This window comes from Melozone crissalis, unplaced genomic scaffold (assembly GCF_028551555.1).
Source record: "Melozone crissalis strain CALT ecotype California unplaced genomic scaffold, PUWL_Pcris_2 ptg000016l_1, whole genome shotgun sequence".
NCBI classification, from domain to species: Eukaryota; Metazoa; Chordata; class Aves; order Passeriformes; family Passerellidae; genus Melozone; species Melozone crissalis.
Genome location: NW_026535794.1, coordinates 57,841,692 through 57,860,018, shown reverse-complemented (window position 1 = coordinate 57,860,018; position 18,327 = coordinate 57,841,692). Strand labels below are relative to the sequence as shown.

At 42.5% G+C, this 18,327-nt stretch overlaps 1 long non-coding RNA gene across 1 annotated transcript in view; it reads right to left on the bottom strand.

The window, feature by feature from the left end:
- The window catches only part of LOC128935334 (uncharacterized), a 35,933-nt gene that overhangs the window by 1,567 nt on the left and 16,039 nt on the right, over positions 1-18,327 (bottom strand). Inside the window, exon 2 of the long non-coding RNA XR_008482940.1 lies at positions 858-927. This is a non-coding gene — a long non-coding RNA (uncharacterized LOC128935334). The remainder of the gene's footprint in view (positions 1-857; positions 928-18,327) is intronic.

Genomic DNA, 18,327 nt, shown 5'->3' with positions numbered 1-18,327 from the left:
CTGTGTGTGTGTAGGTTAGTAATTGTGTGTGTAGTTTAGTAATTGTGTGTGTAGTTTAGTTAATAAACTTCTCTTTATGTTTAAGTTGGAGCCTGCTTTGCTTATTTCCTGGCCACATCTCACAGCAGATATCAGGTAAAAGGTATATTTATGGGGGCCTTGGCTTTGCCAGGCCTAAACCATAACAGGGGAGTTTACAACTGAGTCAGTTGGTGTAAGGATGGGTGTTAACTTTCTCTGACTACAGACTACACCACACACACAAAACTCTCCTCCTTTCCCCCTTGGTTGGGGTAGAGTGTGTGTAAACCTAGACTCGGGAAATGAGTTTGTGAGCTATGGACTCCCCACCCCAAACCCAGCCAGAGCTGATTTTCAGGAGAGCTGCTGGGTTTGGCCTTCTTTGTAGATACATTCTTCTCCCTAAGCCTTGTTACTTCCTCCTAGACCTGAGATTATTGGATATTAGTGTCACCTTTATGTTATCTCAAGTTCCCTTTAGGTGGTTTAATTCACAGTCCAAACTTTCAGTCAAGAAGAATATTCAGGGAGGGGTGGACTTAGATGGTGGTAACTCCTTTAATTAGTTTTGCCATAATGGGCAAAAAATCTTTCATAACAATTTTTAAGCCATTAACCGTAACATTTCAGTCTGTCACAACTTCTGATCTGCTTGTAGCAGGCAACCTATTTTTGGTGAAGAATTTAGCTGTAAACTATATCTTGCCTCAAAGTTTCTGAACATCCATAGTTCTGCCTGGAAAATCTGGATGAGTGGTCATATGTGCTGCTAAGATCCCCAGTATGAACAAAAAGCTTTTCCAATGTCCATGTGAAATCCAGCATATTTGGCTTACCATGTATGGCAGCAGCTCTCTGGCTACAGAGAGCAGGCACAGACTTTCCCAGGCATTTTCTTGGGGAAGGCTGTGAGAAGGTCAGAGAAAAGAATGAGAAATAATTCTTATCTCCACTTGCTGCACCTGTTGTTGTGCACATGTGGAATGTGTTACAGAGATTTGTTTACCAAAGGGTGATTTCTTAATTGGACAGTGGATGTTATTTGGATTGATTGACCAGTTAGGTCCAAGCTGTATCAGATTGTTTGTAAGGGTTATGAGCTTCTTAATAGATATAGTATAATACAGAATAGAATAAAGGAATTGATCAGCCTTCTGCAATCATGAAGTCAATACTAATTATTACCTGGCTGAGTGCCTGCGGTGACAATCATGTATCTATTTTTCAGAACTATACTTCTAACCAGCACACAAGGCACTTGTTCCATTGCATCTGTAACATGTACAGCTGACATATGGTGGATCTAGCAAATAGTAGTGACATCCCTGTGATTTCTAGTCAACTCTTCCTACTTTCTGTAATTTCAAGGAAAATAATAAAAGCAGATTCTACCAAAGTTTTGTCACAGAATTTACTGCAATAAAAGTGAACTTTTTTCCAAGAAAGATCTTAAAGTTTAATCATGAGGGATTTTAAATAGATCATTGTAACCAGTACTCTCTCCTTCCCTTATCATGTAAAGCACATAAAATAATTCACTGCACATAGTAAAACTGTACAGGAGGACCATGCCAGATAATTTACCACTTGGATGTCCTCCCACTACTGAGAAGAGGCACTAAGAATGATACTTCAGAAATTACACATAAAAAATCTTTGATGTCATGGTAACAGAATGAAGAACCAAAGCCCCTCTCAGAGTTATTTTCATAATCAAAAGAAAGTGTACCTCTAAATTAGCAATGATGAGTGGCAACAAGCTGCTTTCCAATATCTGACAAATCAGAGAAAAAGAAGATAAGATCTAAAAAAAAGGTATTGCAGTACTGAAGAAATATGCACAGAACACTCATAAAATATGGTAAAGAAGGAGAAAATTTGAGAAGGGAGATAAAAATATATCCTTGGCACTCTGAACTAGATGTTGACTCACCCACTCCTACACAATGTCCATGAGACTACAGGAAACAGAAGCTTTTCGTGTCCTGTAGTACACTCACCTGAAACAACTATACATTTATTTTCAGCCCTCTGAATACTATGCAATGAAAACCCAGTAGATGAGTTCAACTGGTGTGTCTGGATTTCTCTTATACTAGAGCAAAAGTCAAAAAAAGCAGATGAAAATTGAATAGAAAAGCAAAAATTAGAATATTCTTTGTCAAATTCCTTTACTGTCAATTTATGTAGCAGAAACTCATAATTCTACAGAATGGGTGTGTGTGTGTAAATATCTGTATAAAGAGGGGGAGAGAGAGAGAAGTAAAATAAGAGAATGTTTAGTTATACCAGATAGCCAAAGGTAAATGACACCACTATGACTAACTGCAAGTGATCATAGAGGCAGCCCAGTTAAACAGGGTTTCTTAAGGGTCAACACTGAGATTGACACTGTTTCACATCAGCACCTATGGTCTGGAAAAGGGGACAGAAGGGCCCTAGGACCTTGAGCAAGTTGGCATATGACACAAAACTGCACAGAGCACATGACATTCAAAGGCAGTCCTGTGATTCACGTTGACTTTGGCTAGCAGGAGGAATAGTCCACTAGGGGGCTTATACACAGGGAGAGGCTGATCTAACTGGGTTTATTCAACAAAGTGAAGACAAAATCTGATTGCTGTCTTCAATTATCTACATAGTTTTATAGAGAAGAATGAGCCAAGCAATTCTCTGAGATGCTCAACAAGAAGCAAGAGACTGAAACAGAAACAACAGGAATTCTGACTGGAGAGGATAAAATATTCTTCAATCTTAGAACAGTTAAGCAGATTGGCTAGTGTCCTGCATAACCCAGAATGTTATTGTTTTCTATCTCTAGATAGAAAACTATCTAGCTGTGCTATGTCATCTGCCTAAAATTTTTACTGTCTCTTGAAGAGATGATGTCCAGAAATGGAACTGCAGAGGTGTCTCAGTTTAGAGAAATTTAGGAGAAAACACTCTTGTCTCAGTTTGGAAAGACAGGAGTTTGCTAAGGCAGGAGCCTCTCTTGACATGGAGAATGTAAACCCGCCCCACCCCTCTGAATTGCTATAAATTTTAAATTAAGGGGCTCTCAGGCAAAAATATGGGAGCAGGAAATAACAGTTCTTTAATCGGGAAGGAAAAAAATAAAAGGTCAAAATAAACAATGCAGTACACTAGAACAACACTGACAGAGTCAGAACCCAGCTTGACACCCTGTGGGTCAGGGTGTTGGCAGCAGTCCAATTGGAAATGTGGCTGCAGTCCTCCTGAAGTGTCAGGTGTGGTTCTGTTGGAGCAAGGGGATCCTGTAGAGAAGGATGTATTCTTCCTCTGAAGATCTAGTGGAAGAAGAGACAGCTGCTGTTCCTCTGGGGAATCCCGTGGAAAAAGCCATGCTGTTGTCTCAAAAACGTCTAGATTATATCTTGGTAGCAATGCTTGGCTCCTCCCTCTGGGCTCACATCTCACAATGGGATGCTGTAATTCTTATCAGTCATGCAGTGACATTCAATAGTCTGTTATCAGCAGATGTCCCCTCCTGAGGGAGGTGTGATTGTAGTCATTCAAAGAGAGAGATAAAACAAACTGCCTACTTGACAAAAGATAATCTGCCTTACAGATGATAATTGAAAACATCTTGCATTGCAATCTGGAACAACTCTGGAATGAATTGTCTCCTCTAAAAGGGTTCCAAGAATCCCTTTCCACCAAGATGAAAGGAATGAGAGGGAGGTGTCTTTACAAACAAACTGTAGGCCTGCTGGTAGATTAAGTCAGATACTGATAGGTGAAAGAAGCAATGGTAGGAACTATACCTTCCATAGGAATTCCACTAATTTACATAGACCTTTGCTCACCCAAAGCTGTGCTAAATTCCTGAACTTATAGAAAAAGAACAGAGACACAAAGAAAAGGAAGGAGGGGGTATGTATGGGGGAATGCACATTAGAAGGGGGTCTCTGTTATGTGATTCAGGAAGTCTGTACTTCTCATGTACTTCAGCCAATTAAGAAAGAGAGAGGGAAATGCAGCCTGGATATTAGGATAAAAAGGAGGCGCTAACAATTTGAGAGACCCCATAGGATATGCCCCATGGCCTCTCCCTTTATTCAAATAAAGTTACAGGATTCCTCTGTCTCCTTTTTGGACATAAATTGCTGACATTGTGGATTAATTTTCTTGACAAATAGGAAATGAATACTAGTGGATGAAAGTGAAAAAAAAAAAAAAAAACAACCCAAAACTGAACAGTTTATTAAGAAACAGAATGCCCACAAGGCACAGTAAAAATATTGAATTAAATGCTAGACATTAAAGTCTCAGACCTTGCCCTCCCCATCCACCCAAACTGTGAGAAACAAAGCCCACTCCTCACTCAAAATGTAAAGGAAATTTAATAAGAGACAATAGGGGATGAAAAAGGAACGTGCTGGGTGCTTAGCCACAGCCAGAGGCACACCAGTCAACACAGCAACACCCCTTACATACCATGGGTATTGCATCAGCCAAATACATAATCATAAATTATCATACATATTCAATCATTTTAACATAGTTCCTCCTCTGTCCCTACCCTTCAGAGCATGTGCAGTCATCCTTCTTGTGATCATCTGCTACTTTTCGATACATTCACCAAGCCTGGACTTTTCATTGGTTAAATGTTAACATTACAACAACTCCCAACCAATATTAGCATCACAACCCAACATTCAGATTGAAAGATCTCTAAGCTTTTTTACAAAGGTTAACATTATGAAACACATAGTATTCACTCTAACAATTGTGAAAGCCAACACTGTAATATATTTATCACACGAACAAAAACCCAAAATGCCAAGTAAACAGTATTGGCTCATGCCACATGGTAGAAGATGGTGCCAGCTTTTCTCTCAGGAAAAGAAATCAAACAGGAGCTTCATGCTGTAGTTCAGGAAAACAGATGAAAATTTAGTGACTCTCTGGCATTAATCTCATCTCCAAAGCAGATGAAGCAGGTGGGCTAGAGCCTCATAGTGTGTGTTTTCTCCTTGACTTGGCTTTCCCAAGGTCTAGGGCCAAAAACAGAGCAGGCCCCTCTCTCTCACTGATCCTGACCAACCCCTCTCCTACAGGTCCCATTTTCTCTGGTCTCAGACTAAACAAACTATCCAGTTTACCTCTGCGATAGATGAGTAATGTGATGATTGACTCTCACAATTAACTGACAAATATCACGTAAGTGAAAAACACCAATCGCTTGCTTTAAAATTTTAAAAGTTTAATAGTAATAAAATAGTTATAAAAATAGTAATTAAAAGTAGAGCAATAAGAATTTGGACAATCAGAGTTAGGGCAATACAGGACCATAAAAGCAAAGAAATACAGACGTCTGGATGCTTCCAGGGCATTAAGCCCCCAAAAAGTATAGCTTGCTAAGAAAAGATTAACCCTTAAAAGCAATAGCCTCTTGCATATTCATATATCTCATACATGATTATATCTCATACATATATCTCAAACATTCCTTTCAAACTAGGGATTTTTCTGTTTATTGTCAACTTCCCCCTTAATTTTGTAAATCAGTCGCCTTGGTTCCTCAGAGTCTGAGCCTTCCTGATAAGGAGGCAATAATTCTTTTCTTGGAATCCTGTTATATCTCCATCCAGAGAGGATAATGAGAAGAATGTCTTCGTTATCTTTTCCGTTTCTTGGGTCAGTGACAAAAAAGTATCACATAGTTTCTATTTCAATATTATGCTATAGACTAAAAACTATATTTACCACACTACTTAAAAGAGATTATTACAACATAACTTTCAAACATAAAACATATAGAATTCATTTGAATATTTGCAAAGAGCTAATCATATAATATGCATTTTTTACAATGTATCTAGATTAAGAAAAATTTTTTAGATTTATAGTCATGTTACTCCTTTGCATTGTTATCAAGGGACAGTTGGGGTTGGGACATTTGGGAGAGTTGGCTTGTCACTATGGTGACACCTGACCTCCAATCAGGATTTGAGGAAGTAAACTCTATCACTGGACAGTGAAGAAGGAGTCAATGGACAGAACTTTGGGAGGGGCAAAGGGGTTAAAAGGTGAAACCTCCATTGTGTGGGCGAACACATGGTGGGAAAAATCCTTTTGCTCCTGGTGCCGTAATATTTTCACTATTCAGTCCTCTGCTGAATTGCTGATACGGTTTAATAAACCTTTCTAAATTTATGAAAAGTGAGTAGCTATTTCTCACACCTCGAAAAATTGCCAAAGGATTGCTGCTGCAGCTTCTCTGAGGTCAAGAAGGTCAACAAGAAAAGAAAAACTTCTTGCCTGCGTTAACAAAAACCAAGCTAGCCAAGCAACAAAAAAGTAAAAAAAACCAGCCCAGACTGCACCAAACCCCCACCCAGACACCTGGTAAGTGAAGCTTTGAAAAACCCCGACAACAAGCCCAAGGCTTCCCTCTCCCTCAGGACCCATCTTAAAAGATACAGCAACCCTTTTTGGGCATAAAGCAGAGGGTCAGGGAATATACTATCATAAATCATCCCAACACAAGAAGTCAGAGTGTGCCAGAGTCTTTGTAAGGTTGGAAGTACTCAGGCAGAAGCTCTATTGCCTTTCTCTTTCAGTCTGGGATAGGCAAGGCAGAAGCCTTTTTTGTCTCTCTCTGGGCTTCTGAAGAGGTTGCTTTAGGCACATCTGCAAGTAGCAATGGAACCACTGTTCTTTGATGCCTGACAGTTCTCCTCTGCCCTCTTCCCCTTTAGAACAGCAACTCGTGACAGCAGCACCAACACTATCTGAGTACAGCGAGTAGCTGGAGGAGGCAGTGAGAAGGTGTGTGAAATAAACAAAGGGCCAGGAGACTTCTTCTCCTTTTTAATGCCTTTATTAAAAGTGATCAGCTCAGGGTTGGGCAGCTCAACGGGTCTGCAGTCTCCGTCTTCTTCCCGGGCAACTCAGAGGAGGAGGATATGCGCAGCTCTGTCCACAAGGGGCAGAGCTGGGGGAATCCAGTCCTCGTGGGAGCCTTTAGGGCGTGATTCCCCGTCAGATGTTGCCCCACCCACTCAGTCGGCCTGGTCTCACCGCCGGGGTCGTCTCTCATGGTCAGGGCGAGAGGGTCCGAAGGTGTTCCGCATCTCTGCAGGCTCAGCACTCGGCTCCTCACGTCCAGACATCACTCCAGTCTCTCAACTCTTAGGTGGCTCGTCGTTTTGGGGTCTTCTCTGTACACCGGGGGACCCATGCTGCATTGTGGTCTTGGAGTCACTTTGCATAGCCCCCCTCACCTTCTCAGGTCTCTTCTACTGTTCGGGAAGGTTCCCACCCTTCTGGGAAAGGTACAACTTAGCCTCGGGCGAGGCTCTGCTGATACAAAAGGAGCGATTAGCAACAACGACTCGTGATTACAATAACAAAACATGAAGAACTTCAGCAGCTACCCGTGGTCTGGCTGCTTTTTGTAACTTTTTCTCACAAGAAAAGTATTACCCGAATTTTTGTTCATAACAGTCCCCCCTCTTTTTCTTTGATCGAGCTTAAATTCTAAGCTCGCATCAACTCACAATTTTTTGTTTTGAATCTACTATAAATCTCTTGTGCACTTTGGTAATCATGGTTACTTAACCTTGTTACTTTCCTTGGTTTCTTCAGGTTGGTCTGCACGGCAAGTACTATTCCACTAAAACAGATAAATAAGCATAGTAAAAAAAGCAATCCTCCAAGTACACACACAGTGAGAAAAACTACCTTTTCCCATACATCCTTTTTGAAAATCTCCAGGTTCTCCCACCCACTGGGATCAAGTGTAGGAGTTTGTTCTTCATTATTTACACATGCTAATCTTTTTATTTCGTTTGAAATATTCCTAATAATTCAATTCTTTATTCTTAATACTGCCTGGAGGCGGATTACTTTATCTAACATAGAAATTGGGATTCGAATTTGGCTTTTACAATTTTGGATTTTCTCAATTTCTATTTCACTTTCTCTGTTCTGTTTATTTTCTCCCAAATCATTATATATAGGAACTCCCAAACTTGATCCAGTTTCTTTGGGTAATAAGAAAATTGGTTTTATCACTCTAGCAATGCAGTTGCCAGACGAGATCAAACCTAGGGATTTTGGGCTCCCCTGAAATGTGTTCCAAAAGGGGTTAATCTCCTTTCCAGTACACTTATATAAATACTTGTAACAACAATTTTTCTTACCATTTTCACCATTTCTTTGCTTCTTACTAGATCTGCTGAGCTTGTTTCAGCAGCATCACATTCAAAGCACAACCAGGCTTCCCCTATAGTACACTCTCCTAGGAGTGGCTGCCTAAAAGTGGCAGTATTGTATGCTATCCAATACACTCTCTTATTTTTCTGATAAAGAACCAATTGGGAGGGGTTAACACGATCAGGGTCAGAACTGATGTGGACTCTCGACAAGGAGCTCACTTCCTCCTTATAGAGGGGTCGGTAGCACTCACTGCATGGCTCTCCTGGGCTCCCCAGAGCACCACCAGCAATCAGAGTCATCATTACTACCCTTCCCAAGAGTCCGGTATGGGTCATCTTGCACAGCCTGCCCACCCGGCCTTGCCTCTTGGGGAATTTTACTGAGGAGAAGCTTCCAAGCTCTTTAGAGTCCCTTCTGCCCACTTTTCTGGTTAAACCCCTCTTGGTCTGTTCCCTACCAATTTTGGTTTCCCCTCCCAGAGGAGTGTTCTGTAGAGGATTAACCTGGAATCTTTAGAACTAAATTAAGGAACTTAATCAGAATTTCTTATTTACAGTCTTAAACTTTTTACCAACATAGTTTACACAGAACAGTTCTGAAACATTTTAAGCAATATTAGAACTCTTGATACCAATTTTTTCCCACACAGTTCAGTCTATTTGACTCTTCTTTCTGAGAGTCAACTTTAAATCTTTTGGTCCTTTTACCACAGTATACTCAGGTGATTTAGCTTGTGAAGCAGATGAATCCTTGTCCAGTGCCCGGAGGTGAGAGTTGTGTGGACTCTGGCCCAATGCCAGAGGGAAAAACTGGGAGTCTGGCCCAATGCCAGAAGGAGAAAGGGGTGCAGTCCGGTCCAATGCCAGAATGCCAGAGGGAAAGAAACCTGATGTTGAATCCTGGTCCAATGCCAGGGGGTGAGAGCGATGTGAGTCCAACCTTTTTCTTTTGGTCTGCACAGTCGAATTAGTAATGAAGAGTACCTGAAACGGGCTTTCAAACACAGGCATTAATTGTCTGCAATGTTATGATTCTATCAAAACTCAGTTTCTCTGTTTAATGTTATTCCTTAACTTCTCTTTTTCCATAGCTTGAATGTTTCTCTCATCAACTTCTACATACTCTGTATTTTGCAAGGAGTTGTATTTCTCAGCTAACTTAACTCCCAAAGTATTTTTATTCTCTTATATCTCTGTGTATTTAATTCACTGGTTTTCTGTTCTATTTTCAAGATCTTATTTATCTCTTGCTTCTGTTTCTTACTTTCACTTAGAGCTTAAATATTTCTTTCAACCCCTTACACTTAAATTTTTGGGGTTTTTTCTTACGCCATTCTTCTACACAATACACTTCTCTCTAAGGAAATGTGGTAAAACTTATAATGCACAATCTACATTACCTCTATTCTAATTTGTCTATATTCACTCCCACACATTCCTTCACACCTTCAAGACACAAACTGGATCATTATTGCTAGAAAATCACGGGTCCCTGTAGCCCCCCCTCACCCTGGGGTTGGCCCACAGGTCTCAGTATCCCTGGGCCTCTTGGAAGGGCCCTGACTCTGGTTGCCTCTGGTGCCCATTCAACTGTGAGGCTGTCTGCTTGTCACTCACGCTCTTTCAGCTACGGCTCCCTCACACACTTGAGGAGCACTAGTCTGGTTTGCAGGTCACACACACTCTTTGGCCACAGCCCCCACCCGCCCGGGGGACACAAGCCTGGTTTGCAGGTCACACATACACACACTTGCACTGCCCCCTTCCCACCTGCCCGGGAAGTTGAGGCTGACTTCGTGACTCACTCTCACACACACAAGACAACAATAAGGTACCTTTTACTTTCACATTATTTATTACACGTTAAGTATTACTGGCCAGTTTTGGTGCTATTGGATATCCTTTCTACCTAGCTGTTTTTTTGTCTAACTTCAGATGTTTTTCACTATTCTATACTATACTTCTTAGTACTTTGTTGAGACAGGACTTACCTGCTCCTGTATCTACTCAAAAATTCAAATTCTTCATTTAGGGGTCCCCCTCAAAGTTTACCAAGGGGCTCTTCTAGATGTTGCATTGGGTCCCCTAAAGTGTAAATCCCCTGACCCTCTAATTGTCACCTTTAAGGATCTTCCCTAAATTCTCTTGTTCCCTGGCTATTGCAGCATCGAGACTGAGCTTTCTACAAAACCTCCTGACGTGTCCTGGCTCTCCACAGTAATAACAATGTCACTCTCTCAAAGGGCCTTGAGGTGTCTCCATCCCTCTTGCACCTGACAGCACTGACCTATCCTTGCCTCCTCCTGGTGGTGGACCCGCCCACTCTGCACTTTCTCTAGCTACAGCAACCATTACCTTAGCCTTGGCCTTTGCTTTTTCTTCCTCCCTCCTTAAATACACCTTCAATGCCTCTTTTAATAACTCATTAATGTCCTTCTCTTGCCAATCTTCCATCTTTTCCAGTTTTCTCCTTATATCAGGCCAAGATTTGGTAACAAATTGGACTTTTAGTAGCATCTGACCTTCTGGGGTGTCTGTGTCTATTCTAGAGTACAACTGGAAGTTCCACCTTAGGCGATTTAGCCAAGCAGCAGGAGCTTCATCTTTCTCCTGTGTACCCTCAAATGCCAATTGGGTGTTAGTTCCTTTGGGAACTGACTCTTTGATCCCCCGTATTATCAAAGACCTACATTCCCTCATGGCCTTCCTCCCCTCCTCCTGGTTAGGGTTCCAGCTGGGCTCCGTTAGTGGCAATTTCTGTTCACCTGTTGGCACCTGGGGTCCTGGACTGTTATCTTTCTCCCATATTCTTATGCCAGACGCCCTTATCATCTGGACCTCTTCTGGGGAAAATAATATACTCAGGATGGAATTCATCTCCCCCCAGGTGTAGATATTTGGACCTAGAAATTGATCCACTTGGTTGGCTATGCCCACTGGGTCCTCAACTAAATGCCCCAACTCTTTCTTGAATCCTCTCACCTCAGAAGCAGTTAGGGGAGCATTCACAAAGCCAACATCTCCCGCTATTCCTCCCATAGGAACCTCTCTGAGGGGAAACAGTCTCTCTGCCTTGGAGGTCTTGGATCTGGTGCTACAGTACGGCCCATCTTCAGATGCCAAACTACTTCGAGGGATTTCTGGGTTACCGTGAACTTCCTGCCCATCAGCAGGTGTATTTGCTGATAGCTGTTCATCGGGCAAGGAGGCATGTGTGCCCCAACTAGGAGGAGGTATAGGGACAGCAATAGGAGGGGGAGAAGAGCCTGAGTGTATATTCAGCAGAGCTGGAGAAGGGGTGGAGAATGCAGCAGGTGGAGTAGGCGCTTGTGGTGATGCAGAAGGAACTGGAGGAGATACTGAATTTACCATAGCGGAAGCTGAAGAGGTAGAAGGAGGAGTTTGAGCAGGTGGTAATGAGATGGCAGCCGGGGGAAGAACCGGACCTGCCATTTGAGGTGCCTGAAGGAGAGGATTATAAGGTGGAGGGGCAGAAGGAGGCAAATAATCCAGGGGGTCCCATCTTTTACTAGTTCTATCATCCCCTCCTTCATTCCCTTCTTTCTTCCTCTGTACCTTACAAATTCGCACCCCTTCATCCCCAACAGCGCTCTGTAACCAGCACGATACATACAGTAATTGCTCAGGATCAGTATCGCCTCGAGCTGTCAGATAATTATTTAATTGTTGGCACATCCACTTATCCTTTGTCCCACACCAAGGCCATCCTCCTTGCACCTCTAATTCTGGCCAGACTTCCATACAATAATGGATCATTTTCACTTTATCTAATCCCTCCGTGGCCTCTATAGAATCCCATTTTTCTAACAGTTCTCCTAAGGGACTATTGGGATGTACATACCTCAGTCTCTTGCCGGTCTTTTTACTACTACAACATCCCATTTTTCAGGTCTCAATAACAAAGTCTCAAAGGTGCCTCAACTGACCGGTAATTTCAAAAAAACCTTGTTTGAGGAGCTTCAGCCTCCTCCACTGAACTTCAAATTTCTGCCTGATGCTCAGGACTTTATACTGAAACAACTGCCCAATCTCTTGATTGCCCAACTTTCGTCAGGTCTTATATCTATCGGGACTTGAACACACGATGCCTCAGCCAAGAATCCGGGTCGTGCCTGACTCCCTCAGTCAGGAAAAACAACTGCCTGATTTTTAGTTTGCCTAACTCGCCAATTTTTAGGCTTCACTGTATCAGGACTTAAAAGCAAACCACAGCCTCCTTCGCTGGGGTTTGTGCCTGACTCCCTTTGTCAGGACTTACTTTGCCTGCAGGGCTTGCGAAAACACCCGAATCCTTCTCGGGACTGACAAATCTTACGCAAATCCTTCTCGAGACTTACAAAAGTGCCTGACCTCCCTTTGTCAGGACTTTGGGGTGCGTGCCACTCATACACAGTAATTCACTCCGCACTCCCGGAGGGGGGGGCCCTTTATTCCCCCTTGGGAGACGACTTCACTCACGCTAATTCCACTCGCTTTCCCTTGTTTCCGGCCTGCCCCTTCGCAGGAGTCAGGAAACGCGGTACTAAGGGGTCCCACTCGCTTCGAAGGTCCGGCTGCCGGCCCTCGTCTCACTCACACACTTGCGCACGTCTCCCACTCCCGCCACCGAGTTTCTCACCAGTCCGGTGCTCCGGTGCTCCTCTGCGTCGCTGTCCTGAGCCGATCCCTGGTCCTAGTAGCCAGCTGTCCTCTGAAGATCCAAGATGGCCAGTCCTGAGTCCTCTTGCGGCGTGGCTATCCCGGACGAGCCCCCAGCTGAAATAAACAAAGGGCCAGGAGACTTCTTCTCCTTTTTAATGCCTTTATTAAAAGTGATCAGCTCAGGGTTGGGCAGCTCAACGGGTCTGCAGTCTCCGTCTTCTTCCCGGGCAACTCAGAGGAGGAGGATATGCGCAGCTCTGTCCACAAGGGGCAGAGCTGGGGGAATCCAGTCCTCGTGGGAGCCTTTAGGGCGTGATTCCCCGTCAGATGTTGCCCCACCCACTCAGTCGGCCTGGTCTCACCGCCGGGGTCGTCTCTCATGGTCAGGGCGAGAGGGTCCGAAGGTGTTCCGCATCTCTGCAGGCTCAGCACTCGGCTCCTCACGTCCAGACATCACTCCAGTCTCTCAACTCTTAGGTGGCTCGTCGTTTTGGGGTCTTCTCTGTACACCGGGGGACCCATGCTGCATTGTGGTCTTGGAGTCACTTTGCATAGCCCCCCTCACCTTCTCAGGTCTCTTCTACTGTTCGGGAAGGTTCCCACCCTTCTGGGAAAGGTACAACTTAGCCTCGGGCGAGGCTCTGCTGATACAAAAGGAGCGATTAGCCACAACGACTCGTGATTACAATAACAAAACACGAAGAACTTCAGCAGCTACCCGTGGTCTGGCTGCTTTTTGTAACTTTTTCTCACAAAAAAAATATTACCCGAATTTTTGTTCATAACAGTGTGCTGACCACACACACAGACACACAATGCACAGTCACCAAAAGGAGGCTGGGGAGCTGACACCATGGGGTTGGAGGCCCCAGGCAATGCCAGCCCACCCCATCTGCCACCAGAACCGCTTCATAAGCTCCTACCTCCCCGTTTTTTTTTCAGGGAAAAGTTGACCTGAGCATGGACTGTCCCCCATCTTTGTCTCTCAGACTGCATGGTTGTCTGTAGAGGGTGCCATTTGGTGGAAATGGGGGGGGGGGGATGCAGGTTTTGTCTGCCGTTTCTGCGCTTGTCTCCCAGACCACAAAGTCGTTATTGGAGGGTGCCATCTTGGCAGAGAGGCTACTCCACCATTTTGTTTCTCTTTGTTTCTGGGAGTCCCTGAGATTCAACAACTTTGTATCTAGTGACTATCACTGTAATTTTTGCCTGGTGCTGTTTCATTTTCTAGTAAACTTATTTTTTCACTTATATCTTACATTTGTCTCTTCTATTGGTGCAAAGGGAAGTAGTTAAAACTAAAAAGGTGTGTACCTTACTTTGGAGAGTTTGCTCTTTAAATTGTCTTCAAATAAGACAGCCAGAGAGATGGTAGGATCTACACCTTTGAAGTTGTGACACCAGGCCAAGAAGACAATGTTGTGACACCAGGCCAACAATGAACCAGGCCATCACGCTGCCTGGTTCACCCCTGTAATAGAGCACGACACAGTACAAAGTACCATGACTCCATCAGAAGGGTTCAAGAGAGATTTATTACAGCAACATGTTGCTTTTATACTTTTTCAAGATATTTACATTCATCCAACATACACATTCACTGCCCATTGGTTATAGGAAAGAAACAAAGTTCTCAGTGGGTGACCAAGGAGCCACGTCATTCTTTGAGCCAGCTAGAGTCTGTATCTCTTAACTTTCTCTCCTTCATCACATCTCCATAGTGACAACCTTGGTGTCTTCCTCAGAAGAGATATGGGGCTTTCCTTTATCTTCAGGAGGCTTTTGCTGGGTCACAAGAACAGCACAGAATGTCTCTCCTACACACCCCCACTTCCCTTCCTTGCTTTATATGCTTAGGCAACAAGATAATGCTTGAACTCTGTAATATATGATGTGAGATAATTCCTGTTTATATGAAATATATATGAAATAAAGTTGTAAATAAAATTGTGTATGTAACAAAAATCCATAAGCCTAAGACCACTGACACTCAGGAGACCGATTGCCACATCGAAATTGTGAAACTCCAGATGGCAGCAAGGAAAGAAAGCTTAATTAGGAAGCAAAAGGACATGGTCGGTGTGGAGATCGGCCTTTCCTGGGACTATCCGGGGAACACCCAAGAGCGATCAACACGTGATAAGTATCTTCAATCAAGGTAACCAGAGTAGTCAGGAACATACATCACAATACTGGGTTCCCATAACTCTATCAAACACCAGCCACTTCCCAGAAACAGCATTGTCCAGCCCTGCACAGAGAAAGGAGACTTCATGCATATGCGGAGTAACAAAAGAATAGGGGCACCTCTGCCTCAGGCAGAAAAAGCTGTATAAAACCAGCCCCAACAAAGATGGCATTTGTGAACAGAGGGGGTCCGATGCAATAGAGGTGGGATCCAGGTTCACCCAGTGCTGATCCTGCGCTCGACACTGTCTCTTTGACTGTGGCTATTGAGGACTGTATTTTTGGTCATGAAAATAAAATATTTTGTTATTATTATTAATTTTGCTTTATCTATTTTTATCTAGAACAACTCTGCAAAAAGCTGTAACTCTGCAGAAAGAAGTAGTTAGTTTGTTACAGGGTATGTGCACCTTTTAGAAATCAGCAAATTTAGCAGAACAAGCTAACTGCAAAAAGCTAACCACTAGCTATTTGACCAGATAATCTTATAGAGCATGCACAGAAACAAAGGTGAAAATTTCAAGCCCAAGGAAGACTTCTGAGCCTTCATCCAAAACAACCACCAGCAGGCTGATGACCATCTTGTGCAGAAATGGCGCATGTAATAATGTAATTAGAAAATATGTTGCAATAGGAAGTTTAGGAAAGCATAATGTGCACATTAAGTAAAAAAGCATAGAAGTCTGTACTTTGTGAAGAATGGACAAGTGAGTTTGTGGTGGAGCTATCCCCTTCACTCCTGGCATCAAATAAACAAATACCTGCTCTATAGGCTCTACACTGTTTTCTTGCCTAGTTTTTGGGCATTAGATGTTAAAAAAACCACCTGGACAGGACCTTGTACAACATTATCTACCTTGTAGTTAAATTCACTTTGAGCAGGTTGGACTATGGACTTTCAGGGGTCCCTTGAAAGCTATTTTTTCCCTATGATGCAGTAATATTTAAAGTACGAAAATTATAATACGCTTGTCTGCTAATGTCTAAATAAAACAGCTGCTTCATGTCTGTCTTAAAAGAATTGCTTTTTTGCCATTATTGCATCCCGGAGTACTTTGGATAGGAAGCAAGAAAAACTGACACTTGTAATGCCATCCTGATGTGTTCTCTTTTTAGCAAAAAGACCGGGATTATATGCTAGAGGTGTAAAGTATTTCAGAGATCTTATACATTAGACTGCCATTAGAGAACTGACAAGAAAAACTGGCAAGAGCTGCTAAAACAAGAGATTCCACTGAAATACTGCATAGAAGTTTTGCATAGGAAGTCACTCTACATATGATTACAGCTAAGACAGGTGAAGTGAACACCTTCACTATACCTGAATTACATCTTCACAAAGTAATATTAAAATAATAGAATCATAGAATCATTTAGGTTGAAAAAGACCTTTAGGATTGTACAGAGAATCACTCTATGAAAAGCCAGTGTCCATAAAGGAGACAGAGGAGTCCTGCAACTTTATTCAAATAAAGGGAGAGAGTCCAATGGGGCAAACACCCATGGGGTTTTCTCTCTTGAGGTTCAGAGGGCACAGTCTCCTTTTATCCTAAGCTTCTGTCTGCATGTTGCCCTCTTCCTTTCCCCATTGGCTGAGGTACTAGGAAGGTACAGCCTTCCCGAAGTGATGACCACATATTCTCCCCTTGAACCTGTTCAGAAACTCAAGCTTGTGCAGATGTATCTGTCTCTTTCAGGAGACAAGCTGTCAGGGCTCTGTAACAAATATGCTGCCCAGAGTCAGTAGAGACATTAAGACCCATTTCAAAGACATTCAAAACCATACCTTCACCTATCAAATTGTTTATAAATACATTAGTACACATTTCCATCTCAGGGTAGTCATGTTCAGCTGTTAACTTAGCACCTCCAAGTTCTACCACTAAATTGTATCTGTAAGTGGCAGATCTACATGGCCTTTAAATACCCCCAGGCATAGTGACTCAAGCACTTCCCTGGGTATCCTGTTCCAATGCTTCACAACCCTGTTTTGGTGAACTAATACCTAATCTAACCATGCTAGATTTCGTTCATACTCACTATAGTAGATAAACTTTTCTGATATAAAGCTGAGAGTGCCAGAGACCATGATTTTGTCATGTTGACAAGCTGTGAAGATGGCTAGGCATCTTCATTTCTTCTTCAGTCTCTCTAATTTCACCTATCACCAATATTGCCTTCAGTTACTGGTGGTGAAATGATGACACTTTTGAATGCTATGAATGACCACCCAAAGCTCGTTTTGTGCAGAAATTCTTTGGGAACATCAACACCTTTCTGTTCACAATCATGAAAACGAGGACAGACATTTTATGTTGTCTCTGTAAGGAACGGTAAAGAAATCATGTTTATGTGCTGCTGCGTATTTCAGTTCTGATAAATAAATACAATAACCCTGCAGGCATAATTTCATTCTTTTTTAATGGCCCCATTCAGTACTCACAGCTAAAGAAGAAGTTAATTTTCTGTTTTATCACCAACAAAAGAGACCAAAATCTCTGTGACTTGGACTTCATGGCACACATGTCTTAGCCCTGAATAAGTTGAACTCACAAGAGTTTTTAAATTCCAGATTTTTAACCCTCCTCTTTTAGGTCATGTTTGCCCTTTCCCATGCATCCTCATGCATCTTCTCTGAACTCTGAGGTGCTCATCACTTGAGATATAATGAAGCAGAATCTGGAATTCCATACTCTACAATTTCCTTCTTGACCTAATCAAGTACAATTTTTACAAAAATATATAATTTGCATTATTATTTCATACTCTGTTAAAATTTTTGAAATTTTAAAATTTTAGATTTTTGAAGGAAATGGGTTTAGTAACTAGTTTTTGTACAGTGTGTTAAAACAGTTTTAAAACATTTTTTGTTGTCAAGGAATGGGAATGTGACATAAAGAAAAGCAAATACAAAAATTTCATAAATTTACTTGCCTAATTCTGCCTTGTATTCAGAATCTGAAGCATTAAAACTTAAGACCTTTTCTAGAATAAGTGTACATTAGGGAGTGTATCAACTGTAAAGAGCAAAGCTAATGATGACAAGGCTGAGTGCATATGAGTAAGAGTCAGGGGGAAGGGAGACATCCTGATGGAAGTCTGTAGCAGACTACCCAACTAGGATGAAGAAGCAGATGAAGTATTCTCTAAAAGGCTCGCTGATGATTCATGATCCCTAGACCTTGTTCTTGCCAAACTTGTCAAGTATGTGTTGGAAACTCAACACAGCACAGAGAAAGCTTCCTGGTAATTCCCTGGATTGTGTGTAAGA